The following is a 17897-nucleotide window of genomic DNA, read 5'->3' on the forward strand; positions in this document are numbered from 1 at the left end:
TTGGTTACTTAAACCCCAAAACGCTCTCTCTCTAGTCTCAGCCCGTAGGAAGGACAAACTCTCTCTCTCTCTCTCTCTCTCTCTCTCTCTCCTCGCCATGAGCTCAAGACCGAGGAGCCTCCTTAGAGCCCCGAGAAGGAAGCGAAGCTTGCGAAGACAATCAAGGAGTCGTCTCTGTGGAGCTCGGAAATGCTTGAGAAATGTCGTTAATGGAGGACGAGTACAGATGGGTATTTCGGAGAAATTGGAGACTCTGAAGAATCTGATTCCTGCAAGACAGGGGGAGATGAAAGCCGACCGCTTGTTCAAAGAAACTGCGGAGTACATCGTTTTCCTGAGAGCCCAAGTGCAGATTTTGCAGAGATTGATTGATTTTTATGGGACGGATGAGAAGCAAAAGGTTGTATAGTAACTTCGTCTATGCCAGAAGAAAAAAAATGCTCCTTTGTTCTACCTTTGTTTTAGATGTTCCATATAGCTGTATGTTCATGTTTTTTCTGTTAAAAACATGTTTTCTTCCCCTAATTTTGGTCAAGATGAATAGACTAGTTGAGATGAATTAAACCCAGTTGTTCAATGGGTTGATAATTTCTTTCTTTCTTCTCTTCTTTTCAATCTTTTGGGCATTCGCAGGGAGGTGGAACGATTGAGTGTGGGTTTTGTTTCTTTGATTCATTCATTTTGATATTTGAGTTGTAGAACTTTAGCTTGAATAAGATGTCAAAGGGAAGCTCTTTCTTTTCTTTCAAACCAAACAACGTGTCGACAGCGCATCTCTTAATGGATGTACGAGTCTTCACTCTTCAGATTTCAGAATCCCTCATACCCACCAAAAAAAATATATTTATTGAAGGTAGTTGCACCAGCCGATACAAAGAGGTTTTCAATGGTTGAAACTTGAAGCATCAGATTGGTATTCTAGACTGATTTAGCCCGTCGATTCCATGGTACTTGGTAGAGCTCAATTCTAAAGTGATCTACTAAGCTAATAATAAAGATTACATATATAAGCTGTTACACCTGTTAGGGATAATACTGAATCTCTCTCTAAACCGAGTAGTTCACTTAATGGAATGGAGGGAAGATAAAATGTATATTAGAAGACAAGGGTTTATGCTGAGATTTTACCCAAAGAAAAAAGAGAAAATGGTTGTGGGAAAGGGTTTATTTTTTTGAAAAGTAAAAGAATATATGTTGTTTGGCAGGAACTTGCTTTATGCAGGAAATGAATTTGCAAAGTAAAAAATAATTCTTTAATATAAATCTCCCAGTCAGCAGGCTTCTGACATGCACTTTTATTTCCAGCTCTTTCTCATTGTTTGGGGGTTACTGTTTGTTGTTTTATCCGTACAAATTTATCCAAAGAACTTGGGACCAATGGTCTGTTTAGTGTGTACTCGTTTTTTTATTGGCGGTAAATAGAGGACTGGAGATTGATTACTAACAGTTGCATTGTTCACTTATGTCCTTTTGATTTGGCAAAAATTATATAATATGACAGCAGTAGCAACCGTAGTAGCTTTTTATGAAGTCAGTAGTACAAGGACGATTAGAAATTTCGAACTGGTACATCCATTAGCTGCTCTGATTAAGTGAATTAAAATTTTATGATTAATTGAGAGAAAAATGAATTAGGTGGAAGTAGTAAGAAATTCTTTTAAGCGCCCATAGTTTGAAAAGGCAGTTCAATGCATGATCCTACACAAAGAATGTTTTCAAGATTTGAACCCTACGACCAAACCGTTGCACCAAGGCCCACCCTCAAAACAGGATTCATGTAAACCACTTCATATAATTGAGACAAAGCTTAGAAGGTAATGAATTAATACTTATGGAATGTTTAAGTTTTGATAAGCTAAACTGAATATTTTCTATGATTTATTTTGACCAGACTTGAAAATTTTTTGAAGATTTGTAATGTTCAGTAAGTTCAGAATTTTAGTTGGAAGTTTTGCTTTTTAACATGTTTTAATATTATTTATTTCAAAAATTAAAAATAACAAAATTTCAATTTGTTTTGCTTCAATCCAAGTGAATGAAATAATCAAACTTCCCATTTTATCAGCCTAGGTTGAAGGTGCCAATTAGTAGGGGGTTCGGGTAGTTGGGATGTCGGGATGGTTTGGTGTTGGGGTTGCTAGTCAAGAAAGGAATGTGCCCTAGACCTAAAATCAAATTTTGCCTTCAACCACTAGCCTTCCTGCTCATGATTTACACAATGAACCATCATCACAATAGATATTAATGTATCCTGAATGTCTATAGAGAATCAGAACTGTCCAATCCTCCACTGAATCAATCATGCCTCCAAAAATCACTTGGGAGCATTCATTTTTTGGATTTTGAGAAGAGAGAAAGTTGGTAAATTGCATTGTGAGATATATATTCTTTTTTCATTTTTGTGTGGGGGATTAAGGAAAATTTATTTTCCTGCGTATCACATATCCATCTCATAGTAGGTAAATAACTTTTTCACTTCAAGAAAGCTGCCAATACTTGGATGGGATAAAAATGTCTCTTTCAATAATGGATTTTTATGGTTAAAATGTTTTTATTTACCTGAATAAGTATTTTACGGAAAAGTGAATAAGGCCTTAAATTTAATTTGCTGATTCTTAAAAACTTTTTTATCCTTTGATTGCTTTTATGTTTCTTGTCAAGTATTATCTCTAAATTACCTACTTTTATTGTAGGTAATTTTTTAAATGGATCCAGATAACACTAAGTCCTGATTATCCATTTTGGGCGGCATGATAGCTAATTAAGGAGGAAATCCGATAGCCATAATGATGATGACAACTCTATTTTAGCACTATTCATATATAGTTCCATGCTCGTATACCACATAATCTTTAGCAAAAAAAATCCCAAATATGAGGGTTTCTATAATAATTTTTTGTTAGTAAAAAAAATTATAGAAGAAAGTTTCATTTTTCTAATAGCTTTGTAGTGGATGTTTGCTATTGCGACTGATTTTGTTTTTCCAAACAAAAAACATCTGGTACGTCAGCAAAAAGATATTGATTTTGATGATATGTCAGTCGTTTTGTTTTGAAAATTAAAACCAGCCGAACACCCCTTAGTCTATGTGTCTCTAACAATCACTAATTAAGGGAGCTATTTGGTTCGTAATAGATAAGTAACTTTTCTATTGATATCAACTGATTGTAAGTAGAAAAGTAAATAAGTAAATTTAGTTTCCTATCTATATATAAAATGCCTTTGTTATGTAAGATAAAGTATGCTAAATAAAAAGGGTTTTTTTTTTTTTTACGCACTGCTCAGGACAATTAAGGAGGATAAAACAGATCATTAGATATAGCATCCATGATGAAAATGGAAGTGAGGACCAAGTGAAAGCCCGATTAATAGAGGGAGCATGACCAGAAATCAAGTGAATCACTTTATTAAACAGATTAACAACTTTCATTAACAAATTTATTAAGATACCATGAATCAAAACTATATTAAACAAACTCTAAGTAACTAAGAAGTAAGAACGGATTTTTCTTTGAGAAATGGAAAAGATTCTCTATTGCTAAACCTCTGGCGACGAGTAGTGGTTGAACATATGTAATTAATAATCTACAGTTCTATACTATTTTATTAACACAACGTACATTTCCAAGTTTCCCATTTTGATGTGTTTTCTAGTTGGCTAAAATTGCTAGTTTCATCGACCGTGGTTTTGAAAAGTGGATCGGACCTGAAATCCGGGAATTTGTAGTTTTGGCTAAAGCTGTTAATTTGGACGGTGTTCAGCACCGCGTTTATCTCGTGGATGAGACGTTTCGGTCCTGTCCACGGGATGAAGACCTGTTTGTCTGGGTGTGGATGGGATTGGTCCATGCTACACCCTAATATAGTGTGGACCGGTTTCATTCACACCCCAATATATTGTCAACGGGAAAAAGTCGTGGATGCATCCCTTCCATGATTTATTTTTGATCCCATACTTCACAAGTCTTTCTGAAATCTTATTATCTATTTCACATTACCGTTAGAGGTCTTCACCACCCGCCCACCCTGCCCGCTAAAGCTTCTCCACCACTGCAACTCTCCACCACCGGTAAGTTTCTTTTATCAATTGTTTAAATATTTTTTTATATATTTTTGTCAATAAAATATTAATTATTTTACTTTTATTTTTTATTTTTATAATTTTTTAATGTTTTTATCAATAAAATAATATTTATAAATATTTAAATTTTATTTTTTAATTAATTTACTATTTTTTTATAAAAAAAATAATATTTATTGGTTAATATTAATTCATTGATACATTTTTCAAATTATTTATCATATAAAATGCAAAAAATTAGATATTTATTATTAATTGTGTATATCATTCATAAAATATATATGAGATACATGGAACCAAAAATCCACACCACACTATGTGGACTTCACATAATTTGTCCATAGTTCAGAACAGCTGTGGACTATGGTGTGGTGTGGATTGGTCCTAGCCACACGATGTAGTGTAGATTAGTCCATACCCACCAATTTCTAATCCACACTACAGAATACCCCCTTGGTCAGTAACCCATTGATCTAGGTCGTTGAACTGTAGATTCTGATAATGGTTATTTGTAGTTTTTTTATTTTTTATTTTTTAAATTAAAACGAATCATCCATTTGAGTCAGACAATTTGACTGTTTGACCTGGGAACAAGTCCCATAATGATTTCATGTCCAATCCAATTTTAAAAACCTTGAGTTAAACTCAACATCATGCAAGTCTTATCCCAGCCATATGGGGTCGAATAAGTTTATTTTTTTATTTTTTGTTATTCAATTTTATTTAGTATTGTATCCATATTCATGAAAGCTAGGAAAAAGTTTAAATACCATTTGTCAAATTAATACAACCATCTTTTTATATTGGGCTTCATTGGGACCATATATAAGATAAGCCCACAGGGGTGGAATTTGCTGAAGTAACTGAACCAAATGACTTATTATTTTGTTTTTTAGCTGATAAAATAACCAACCCAACATACCATCCACCCCTGAAAGAGCTCAATACATTATGACTTAATAAAAAACAGATGAATAAAGCGGTTCAATTGAATTGAACCACTTGAGACGTTATCAATATATAAGCGGCCTGCCCTGCTCTCCTACTCTGCCAGTGGCATACATAACACAAATATAAATAACACCGCACCAGTCGGCCACCAAACCACACGGGAAAAGCAGCTCCGAAATTGAATAGAATCCCCCCAAAATTTATCTTGCACGTGCATCGGGAAGACACATTCAATGGCTCTACCCCATCTCCAACCACCTTTTAATGGAGCAAGCAATAACCTGTCGGTTCAAACATGTGAGCTCAAACGCCCAAAGAGCGCCGATGACTGATCTAACCAAAACCAACAGAAGACACACTCATACTCCTCGCCTCATTCGCGTCTAGCTGTCTGTTTGTACGCTCTGCCTCTTCCGTCCCTTTCACCTTGCAACATACCCCAAAATTTGCTTTGTCCGCATGTGAAAACTGCGAGTCTATTCTCAGATGCTGCCCTCGCTCGCTTGGATAATTATAGGCTTCTAGGGTTCTCCTTTTTTCTCTCTCTCTCTTATTGGGCATAAAATATACACAGAAGAACATGGAAGACACAGTCCATGTGACATAAGCACCTCACTCTCACAATCTCCTTGGCTTTTTCTCATCCCCTCTTTCTTTCTCAACTTCATTCCACTTTGGCGTCTATGCTTGTCCTTTAATTTTTGTTACTTTTGAGCTTTTTGTCTCTGTGCTGGAATTGTTCAGCATGGAATTAGTTTGGTTTCACATGTGGTGCTCCACCCCCCCCCCTTCTCGTTTGTTTTATTTGCTCTGGCCTCGTCTAGTCATTTCGTCGGGAGTACGACTCAGGTACCTCTCACGGGCTCACGCACAACACTGTCGCAGAGTAGCCGGTCGCCCGGTCGGCAGCGACGACTCGGGCAGCAGGTTAGGTTATTAGGACGCTGAGTCATATAACTCGTTCTGTTTTCTTATGCCAATTGGAATCGGAACATCATGCGTGCATGATATATCCTGGTTCCTTCCTGCTATGTTCCCTTGTTCTTTGTTTTATGTGCCTGACATCAGCATGAGCGATGCCATCCTATATCATGTGTGTTGAGTCTTGAACTGCTAGGAATTTCCAGTACAATCTCTCTCATCTCTTTCTCTCTCTGTTGATAAATTAATTGATCTATTGATCGAATAATTTTGTTGTTAAAAAAGGAGATCGGCTTCCGTCAGGACAAATCCATGCCCACTCCGTTCCAACCGCCATCATATATCATGCGGGTTGAGTCTTGAACTGTTAGGAATTTCCAGTACCAACTCTCTCGTCTCTTTCTCTCTTTATTTCAGTTTTTATTATTAAAAAAAGAGATCAGCTTCGTCAGGGCAAGTCCATGCCCACACCGTTCCAACAGCCTTTTACATCAGGGAGACATTCTGTAAAGGCTGCTCGAACGGCTTTGTCCTGACGGAAGCGGAACTCGTAAAAAAATACAAATGGATCCCACATGTAAAGGGTCATCAACCGATATTTAGGTTGGATAGCCATGTGGTGTGAGGGAACATTCTCCTCGTCTCTATTATTAATCGTTATCGTTAATTTAGAAAAAAAAAAAAAAAAGAGTTAAGAGACGTAAACATGTGGGAAAAAAATTTAGGCTTCCATTGAAAGTCTAAAGCTAAGGTCTGTCTGGTGTTGAAGTTGGTCATGTGATGTGAAGAGCATGGGCCTCCTCTCCTTTAGCCCATTTCAAATTGTAAAGAACAACCTTCAAGACTGCAAGTAATGGTTATTATAGGTATTATATTAACATTATCTTAAGGGGTGTTCGACAGCATGTTTTAGTTTTATTTTTAAAAATAAAAATAATTAATATTTATATAACAGTTGTCTTTGTTTTCAAAAATAAAATCAACCATGCTGTCGAACATCCTCTTAGTTTTAATAATAAATCACTTCCAGATGGATATTGTTAAATAATGAATCGTGGGCAAACTATTCGGCCCAAAAAAAAATATTATCAAAACTTCTAGACAGTAAGGCTAAATCTTGGGTCCAGGTACAGAGTGTGCAATACTATGCATACATGCGTCTGGATCCCAAAAAATAGGATAAATAAGATTATTACTCTTCTGTTGTTAGTCTATAGTACCGATTATTATATTTTGTATACTATTATTTTGTTTGTATTAATTTTTTATTCGTGTTAGTGTTTCTTATATTTCCATTTTATTCAGATTATATACTGTACTCTTTTTTTATCTACCTTATATTTATACTATAGTTGTATATACAATTCTGTATATGGCTCCTGTATCAGTATAGCTGTGTAGAAAAGTTTTAATCAATCCTGCTCTTATTTGGGTTGGGATGATAAATGGAAAATGGAATTGAGTAGCCAGTCCCCTGCAAGATTTCACATTCTGCTTCTCGGGTTCATTTCTGCAGTGGAGTGAAATTAAAAAACTAGCAGATTTTCAAGTCTCCAAATATCTATCTGATGGTTATAAAAATTCCCAACGAGTGAAGGTTAGATGCTTGAATTTGATGGAGCTGATATGTAAGCCAACAATTTTCACCTGGAGGTGCCGCTCTCGTTCGGCGTGAATTGTTCAATCTTTCTAGATGGCTCTTTCGTATCAAATCGACATGTTGCAGTATGCTTCTGTTATATTGTCTCCTAATCGCAATTTTATTGCAGCAATAGGGAAGCAGTGTACAGCCCAGGGTTCAGAGCAAGTAAAGGAATGGGCCATGCATACATTTGGTTCTCAATAATAGGGGTCTGGAATCGGAATTAGAATGAATTATTTCAATTTCAACTATTTGGTTGGATAGAATTGGAATTTCATTTCCATTGTTACTGTAATGTCATTCCCCCATTTGAGGGAATGACCATTCCTATCCCAATCCTTCCTTAATGAAATCTCATTCCTATTGATCAATTCGCATTCTCATTCCTGTCTGAATCAAACAGACTAGAGAAATAGATCATTTAAATTCTATCTGAATACAAATCAAACGGACCCTAAGTGTGTTTCAGTGGGATTTAACTTTTGGTCTGAAACTAATTCGAATATTCCTGGATTCAGCTAGTCTTGTTTTATAGCTATCTCTAGAAACTGGGAAGGGTAATGGGTGGAACAAGGCTGGATTAAAGAGTTGGAATACCACATAAAACTTTTTAAGAGTTGTAATCTGACATACATAGAAACAGAATGTAATGTACTTGCTCATAAGATAGCAGGTAAATCTAGACAAGAAAAAAGATTTGCAATCCACAGTTTCAGCCATGCAGCTGATTATGGGAATATTTTGTGGCCCAAGTACATCACGAATGCAATTTAGGCTGAGTTTGGAAGCAATATAAATGCAAATATGTAGAATGCAAAACCTATATTTTGTATTATTTTATATATTTATGTTGTACATATTTACATTTATTTTCTTTACAAATTGAGCCCTAAAGAAGCATAAATGTACATTTATACATTTAAGCTCCATTTAACGAATGTGTTTTTTTGCTGAGAAAAAGAAGCATAAATGCGGGTTGCAATGATCCATAAAATACTTGAAACACGGAAGCAATATTTCGAAGAAAGTCAAATATAAAAGATTTTGGTGTGTGCCAATCACTCTGAACAGTAGTAACCCAAGTAAGTCTTATGGAAGTAAAACTTTTGTTTTTTATTTTTGTTTCGTTTCTGGTTTTCTAAAAGCATTTTTGTGTGTTTGTGTGAGAGAGAGAGAGAGAGAGTAAGAGAGAGATTACTTTCCTGAATCAAACTGAAAATGTTCTCACTTTGTAATTTTTTACATGGTTTTCAAAACCAGATCGGATTGGAAAAATCGGGAACTGGTCAGGTGATCGGTTCCATTTTACCCCCAAATCGTTATTTTGTCAAAAACCGTTGATTTGGTCAACAAATCGCTAACCCGGGCAATCAAACTGTTTGAGTCGTTCGACGATTTGGCCATTTTTTTTTCTAATTTTGTTTTGTTTTGTCAAAATGGGACATTCGTTTGGTCCGAACGATCAGGCCGTTCGACCCAAAAACCGAACCCGTGACTAGTTTATTATCCGATTTAGTTTTAAAAACCTCGATTTATTAGGCTCACTTTAGAAAGAGTACATATATAAATATGTACAATAACTACAAAGACATATAAAATACAAAGCTTGCACTCTACATATTTGTACTTGTTCACTTTCCAAAGTGAGCCTTAGAGAAAACAGACATCCAACTACTCTGTAAACAAGGAAAACAAAAAACATTCAAGTTAAAGAACATCATGTAGTTGTGATTTGTTATGGTCCAAATGTTGCTTCAAGGTTTCAAATGTCAGCCACAATAAACTTTCTGTCTATTTGAGCACCCAGAAACACCCATGCTGAGGCTGCAATTTGGACAGGTTAAGATTGAACATTTGCCAAAATTTCAATGGGCCCAACCGAATGTTGCGTAAATCAATGTTTTCAACCTGCTGTTGATCCAACTGGTCGAATCATTTGAACCATCACTTGGTTAGGATTTTAGGTTTGGTTCAATCAAGACCCATCAGACGGTCAAAAAATGTTGACTTGGTCAAGAAGCATTCAACCCAGCCAATTCAACTGGTGATCGGGTCGCAAGTTGCACACTCAATGCATACAAAACTTTCGGAAGCCATAACTTTGCACTCTAATGTCCAGTTGGGATGTGATGAGGGCAGATTTGGCCCTCTAGTGAAATTATGACACCTGGCACCTTATGCCAACTAAGTGCAGCCTCTTGACAACTAAACAGCTCGAGCTCACCACAGGCAGCTCGACATAGGCAGCTCACCACAGGTAGCTCGCCACTTACAGGCAGCTCGCCACTTACAGGCAACTTGGCATAGGCAGCTCGCCACTTACAGGCAGCTTGGCATAGGAAGCTCGCCACTTATAGGCAGTTCGCCACTTACAGGCAGCTCGGCATAGGTAGCTCGCCAATTACAGACAACTCGGCATAGGCAGCTCACCACAAGCAGCTCGGCATAGGTAGCTCGCCACAGGCAGCTCGCCATAGGCAGCTCGGCGTATCGCAGGAAGATTTCCTACCTGACAACCGTACCTGCCAGATCTGGAGACTGCTCCCATGACTCTGGCCAGGCGGCGGCGTGCCTGCCAGTCCCTGACAAGTGTCCCCTGTCTGGTAGGGTCGTACCCTGCAATGGTTACCTACGCCCACCAGCTCAGCCTTGGCAAGTAACGACTGCGGCAAAGAATCAAAGGCGGTTATGCCAGATCTGTTAAACACCGCTATATAAGAGCTTCGACCCCCTAGAGGGGAGGGGGATGAAAAATGGAGGTAACCCCTGCTCTCTAGCTCTCTCATTTCTCTAATATCATCTTCAAACTCTCTACTATCAGAGTGCTAACTTAGCCATCGGAGTGGCCCCGTCGGCTAAACACCCCCGGGTCCTCTAATTCAGTTCTCGTAGGTTCATCGGCTCCCACTATCACAAAGAGGAGCAGATCATCTCATACAGAGGGCAGTCGGGTTGCACTACATTAGGAGGCTCGCCACCAAGGCAACACACCCAGCTGCTCATCAAAGTAGCTCATACCGGGGAGCTCGTCACCAGGTAGCTCACCAGGGAATTTGTCACCAGGTAGCTCACCACCAGGGAGCTCGTCACCAAGTAGCTCACCACCAGGGAGCTTGTCACCGGGTAGCTCACCACCAAGGAGCTCGTCACCAGGGAGTTTGCCACCAAGTAACTCATCACCACGCAGTTCGCCACCAGGGAGCTCTATCATCCTCTGAGTCACAGGCCACCTGGGAGCAGGTCAAATGGCGAAGTACTTAGCCAAAAATTGATACATCACGAAAAAAAAAATTGGTACATGACCAAAAACGGTGACATCAGGATGATTTTATTTTTATTTTGGATAAGTTTTCAAGATCTATGCATCCCAATGGTGCAATAGCGCTATTTCCATGAATAAAAAACTTTTTGGCCTCACATTGCAATTTTTAATATTTTTACAAATAAAAAATTAAAAAATAAATTTAAAAACATAAATTAAATATAAAATAATACATATAATATATCTAAAATATATTTATATATTGTTTATTGCTAATATATATATATTTGTGTGTGATGATATAACACGGTCTAAACCGTTTGACCCAACCGATCGAACTGGCGAACCGCAACCTGGAGGCAACAACGGTTCGGACTTGGGCGGTTTTTAAAACATTGGTGCAAATTCTTCACCCGTGCCTATATAAGCCATGGCCTATGAATCAATGACACCCCAGAAAAATTAACCTAATGATAAATTGAGTCATCCTTGTGGGGAATAATAACGAAGTAGGCATACATACATCCTGCACATGGTATGTAATTCTGTTGTCATAACCCATAAATACACATCACCCGGGTTCCATTTCTCTTTCTCTCTCTGTTATGTAGGCAAATTTGCAAACGGGTCAGCCCCATGCAAATTGCAAACTGCACTTGTTTGATAGTTCCACAGTTCCTCTCCCTTTTGAGTACTTTTAGCAAGTTAATTAGGTCAAAATGCAATGAAAAGTGGCTATAACAAAAAGTATTGCCACATTTTTTACTTGTAAATAATTAATGGAATGTTATGTTCTCGTAAAGGATGAATTCATTCTGAACGCAAAGAGGGAACAAGCCGGGGGATGAAGGATTAAACTGTGTATTTGTATGGGTATTACTGGACCGGATTTGGTTTGGATTCCATCTGAATAAAAATCAATTTGAACAGGTTGGACAAACAAATGAAAAAGACATGTTGAACTAGATCAATCTAAACTTAATGGTCCAAAACAATCATGAAATTGGATTAGATTTGGCCCATCTGTAATGGACTCGTATTAAACCGAATGGGTTGGAGCAATATCCAATTCATTGACAGCCCCATCCACTTGGATGTGCCAAAGAGTAGTTTATGACCCAACTGAGAGTGCAAGTGAATTGAGTCCAAATTTATTAGTTTAATTTTGTTATAGGATTCACATTTTTTTTTCTGTGTAGAAGGAAAACAAAGCCTAAGCAATGAAAAATGAACCCACATAAAAAATGAACCAGAATTTCCATTCTTTTCATGTGCACTCTTAAGCATACATTTGCACTAGTGCAAATAAAATTACGCTGCAAACCAACAAAGGGGAGCTATGTCAATACAATTAACAAGTTGGCCAAGATGGGAATTTCGAATGAGTAAATGTGAGTTCCTTCGTAAGAATACTGAATCAATAAATCATTTGTTTTGGTTTTGCCATTTTGTGTGTAAATTCACCCATGCATGCCTATGTAAATTCTTCATGAGTCAAATTTCATACTATTGGGTTGGGCTCGAGTTCCCTTCGAAATTTGATTTCAACTGCATCAAATTCAATGGCTTGCACATAGTTTGATTTGTACACACCCCTTAGCCCGGGGGTTGGGCCTGATAAGCCCAACCCATGATCATCCATCTAAATAGTTCAAAGAATTATTACCATGGATCTTTGAGGAGGGAGTGAGGAATGAATTCAGATTTAGTACTCACAAAATGATGCTCACACCATCCATGCAATCACTTGTAACAACCGTGTATTGGGAATATCTTTATACTTATTGATGAATCAATTTTTTGTGATGTATCAATTTTTTGTGCTAAGTACCTCGTCATTTGGTCTACTTTCAAGTGGCCGAGGTTAACTTCTGCTAGACAAGGACATGGATGCCGAGCCGACCAGAGTGCCGACCTGGCTGGTGGCGAGCTGGATTGATTGCTGAGCTTTGTAGTTCTTTAGAGACCTGCGATGAACCAATGTAAGAGGACCTAGGGTGGCTAACCTGGCGAGGTCGCTCTGATGCTTAAGTCAGTACTCTCATAGTAGACTACGAGCTAAAAATCACAAAGTATGAGATTTAGAATATGCTTACTTGCCCCCCATGTCATTGGAGTTGGTGCCTTTATATAGGCATTGTTTGGCGTGGGCTTCATGCACCATATCCGAGAAGTCATCTAACTGGTCCGAGATTCCCTAAGGAAACTGCCATGCACGTTGACCACCATCTAGATTGTTCGGCACGTGGGCCAACTTCCATGGATCGTGGGAGTGTTTGGATATGCATGCTGAATTCGACGACGAGCATGTCTTGCAAGTCGCTTAGTCGGCGCATGTGCCAAGTCGCCAGGTTGGCGCCTATGCCAGGCTGCCAGCTTGTGCCAGGGCTAGGTCGCGACAGGGCCAGGCCGCTAGGTCGCACCAGTGCCAGGCTCCCAGTTCACGCCAGGGCCAGGTCGCCAGGTGGGACACCATCAACTTGGCTAAGGCAAGTTGTTGCCTAAGTGGTTTTGGGTGTCACCTAGTTGTTCCGAGGTGCCATGTGTCACAATATCATTGGAAGGCCAAATCCGCCCTCATCACTTATCGTTCGGGTGATGGTTGAGTTAGCCAAGGATGCCATATGGCAACCTGTGTGGCTGCCCCCTCTTAGGCCACGTCGATGCCACGCGCAACGAAAGAGCACGATTAAGAAGGAGTGTCCTGCATGGACAAGGAAGCGAACTCTACTAAGGAAGAGGAAACCTCCCAAAGACCTCGGTTGATACCCTCATCTTGACAACCCCAGAAGCCCTAATCATCTAGGACACAAACACTCAACTATAAATAGGTATTCCCCGCTCAAAGTAAGGGACTTTTGGAATTACATTCTTTGAATACCTCTTTGCACTATCTCTTCGGCCCGGACCAACACTATTTCAACCTGCTCGGCCCAGCCACATCCTTCTCGATTCTACTGACTTGAGCATCGAAGTACCTACCCAGGGAACAACGACTCAAGCCTCTAACATTTTTCCTAGTTGCAGATCTTGGTGCGCGGATCAATCCTTCCACCTTGGCCTCGTCTAATTGGTAGGACTATCTGATTGTGTCCTCGATTTGGAACATCTCGGACCAAGCAACACCAAATTGGCTTTATCAGTGAGAAACGTATAATGGCACAAAAAGTCATTTCCTAAACTCCTCTCCGTGCACTAAAAGCAATCATGCCTAAGAACACATCCAACCGCTTAGGAGCCCGTTCCCCATTTCAGGGATCCTGCTCACTCTAAAGCTCCCCGCCTCAAGAAACCTAGCATCAGGAAATAGTCATCCCCGCATAGCTCCAAGCCATGCAATAGAAGGTCGACCGTACATGGTCCTAGTCGATAGAGACACTGAAATCAAAGAACTAAGAGAGCGGCTGGCCGGACTAGAATGCAGCCAAGCGGATAGAAGCATAGTTCACAGCACCATAGCCAACCCGCAAAGGAACCCTCTAGGAGATTGTTGATGAGCTTTCCCCAATCAGATGGCGGCCCCCACAGTTCGAGAAATGGGATAGAGCCTCAGACCCCAACGATCACATTAAGGGGTTCAAGGCGATAATGATGCTACACGACTCCTCCAAGGGTCTCATGTGCAAGGCCTTTGTCGCCACCCTCCACAGAGTTGCCAAAACCTGGTACACCTCCCTTCTTCTGTGATCCATATACTCTTGGGAATAGTTGGAGACACAGTTCATAGTGTAGTTCACCGCCAAACAAAGGCACTAGAAGACATCAACCAACCTTAAGGCTACAACTTGGGTTGAGTTGGCCTGAACCAAACCCAAAAAAGTTGGGTTGGGTTGGGTTGGGTTGATGCTCGGGTTAGGGTTAAAATTTTTGAACCTGACTTTGGTTGGGTTAGGGTTGACCTCTCAGGAAGCCTAACCCAACCCAAACATGACTCTATAGTACATATCATATATAAATATATGTTTATATATATATATATGTTTATATATAGCCCCTACTACATACTATCATTTATTTATTTTTAATATAATCACTTCACTTCATCGTAATTGGAAATACCAAAACCATAATAACATTTTTATGTTTTTTGAATATTTTATTCTCTATTTCCTCTTTTTTGTTTGCCACCCATAGCTTATTGCCCATAAAAAATCTATTATAAGCTATAACTCATAATAAACTATAATTATTTCAAACACTTTTTTTTTATTATTTTGTACTTAAAGAACCAATAAAAGCATCAACAAACAAATACTAATAAAACATAGAATTAATATATGAAGTGAAAGTTAAGATCTAAGATTAAAGAAGTTCTGCGAGATTCTAAGGGATGGGAAGAAGGTTGGGTTGGGCCCAACTCGAGCCTAGCCTGACTCGAAGTTGACTTCAGGTTGGGTTGGGTTAGAGTTAGGGTTGGACTAGGGTTGCCTCAACCCGACCTAACCTAGCCTGACTTGCAGCCCTAGTCAACCTAATGCAAGTGTGACAAAGGAAAAGAGAGACCTTGAGGGAATACTTGGCAATGTTCAATGCCGAAGCCCTTCATGTCTGAACTCTAGACCAGTTGGTGGTCGTGACCGCCATCATGAGTGGGCTATGCTCCTTAATGTTCAGCTTCTCTTTGCAAAAGAATACTTCACCCAACTTGATTGCGCTCATGAAGCACGCGTAGAAGTATATGATTGCCAAGGAAGTCCAAACACTACGAAGGAGTGAAGAAGACCAATATGATCGGAAGCAGAAGGACCATGATGAGCACAAATCCGATAGAGACAACAAGAGATAGGGTTGTCAACCTAACTGCAGACCGAGGACATTGCCGCCAACGTATAGGAACTTTACTCCCCTAAACACGCTGCGGGCTGAAATATTGATTTAGATACGCAACCGCAGCTTCGTCAAGTGGCCCAAAAAGATGAAAACCCAAGGCAATAAGAGGAACCGTATCAAGTATTGCAATTTCCACTGAGACCACGACCATGACACCAAAAGCTGCCACGGCCTTCGCTAGCACCTGGAAGACCTCGTTCGATGCGAATACCTCCGTGGTTTCATCGATATCAAAGAGCATAAACCCATAGAAGAGTTACACCGCACATATGAGATCCCAACCCAAGCTTCCCCGGTCGGGGTCATCGTTGTCATCTCGGGTGGGACGACCCTTAAAGGGGGGAACTAGGCGTGAAAGATCTACTTTGAGCACTAATGGCAACTGGGTTGTACAAACGATCAACGCTGAGCACTAATGGCGGCCGGACTGTACAAACTCAATAAATAAAGAATTTTCTTCTAGCACAAACGACCAAACGCCCACACATAGTCCAGCTGAAACTTCACATTGACCAATAGTCATAGTGTGATAGTAACCTCATCAAAGACCCAGCTGACATATAACGGTCGAGGCTTGACAACCATCGCACAAAAGACCCGATTGACCATAGATGGTCGAGGACAAAACAATCCCCCGATGGGCACCGCAAGAACGACCTCCCCACCACATAACGACAAGAGTACGACCATCGAACTCCATGCACCCTCTCGACTCGCAGTTGGAGTAGAGATAACCGAGGACCATAGCTAGCCCAATCAAAGAGCGTTAAGCTTTCCAAGACCAGGTGCCACCGAGCTCTCCAGCAACGTTGAGAGCTTGGAAACACCTCGGCCATAAGACCGAGGCCACGAAGCTGACGACCTCGACCAGCGAGAATCAAGCCAAAGACGTTAGCCAACATAAGATTGAGGCCACAAAGTCGAAGACCTTAGCAAACCCAGGACCTCGGCCAATATGAGGCCAAGGCCACGATGTCAAAGACTCCGACCATCCAGTGTCAAGCCCAAGACCTTGACCAACATGAGATAGAGGCCATAGAGCCGAAGACCCCGACCACAACGTCAAGTCCGAAACTCCGATTAGCCTTAGAGCAAGTATAGAAGCACTGCATATGGACCCTATTGACCAACCTAATTCCTAAGCAGAGCAACTTAGAAGAAGAAACAACACAAAACGTGCACGACAAATTACTCAAGTGGATGATACAATGATTATAAGCCTGGAAATTGAGCTATGTACAAAAAAAAAAGAAAAGAAGAAGAAAAGAGCACCAATCTAGGCCAATTGTGCTATCCATAGGGTTCACCTCCTCGAGGGTAGTCGCGCTGTCCTTTGGGCCAATCTGCTCAACTGGTGGTTCCTCACCATCAAAGGGACCATACTACTATATGGACGCGGTGATTTCAGGGTTCTCACGCATAACCCTCCTTTGGTAGTGAGCAAAGCCGGTCTGCCAAGAGTTCGTAGCAAAATCATCGAGGGCAATCTGGAACTCCTCGAACTCTTTATACTTGGAGACTGCCTCCTCATTGGCGCGTAGCAGTTTTGCCTCCGCCTCCCGTGCCTTGTTACGGTCCCCCTTGAGCTCACGAGCACAGCTTTTCAGACACCACAACTCTTCTTCAATGGCCTTTGCCACTTGCTTCAGCTCAACCATCTCCATATGCAAACAAGAAAACTCGACCTCCCGAGCCTCGACCATCTAACGGAGAGCACGCACCCAATCAACCAGTGTTGTCATCGCACAGACAACCTACAAAGGGAAAACATTAGTCAATGAGCACAACAAATCACACCGAAGAGTAGAAAAGGTAGTGCAAAGAGCCTTACCGCAACAAACTCCTTGATGGCTGCACTCTCCAACATCCCGTTCGTGAAGTCGCTAGTCTCCCTACAAATGTCGAAAAATAGAATGCCCCTTGCCAGTTGCTCGGGCACACCTTTAGTTTCCAGAGTGTCCTCTGGCCAAACACTCTAGCCCAGTCTGTACACCTCAGCTGCAGACCCAAAGATGGGACCTCAAGACTTCTCTGTGGCACGAGTCATGGTGGAGACTTGTCAGAGCCGACATCCACCACATCTTCCTCAATCGGCCTCAGTTTCTTGTGCGAACAAGGGCTCGCGACCTCAAGGCGACGCTATTGCTGAGCCGCCACCCTCCTCTAAGCGACAACCCACATGTGTCTCACTTTCTCCTCCTCGTCAACGA

Source organism: Nelumbo lutea, chromosome 3 (genome assembly GCF_056320005.1).
Source record: "Nelumbo lutea isolate HS-2025 chromosome 3, American lotus-T2T, whole genome shotgun sequence".
In the NCBI taxonomy this organism is placed as follows: domain Eukaryota; kingdom Viridiplantae; phylum Streptophyta; class Magnoliopsida; order Proteales; family Nelumbonaceae; genus Nelumbo; species Nelumbo lutea.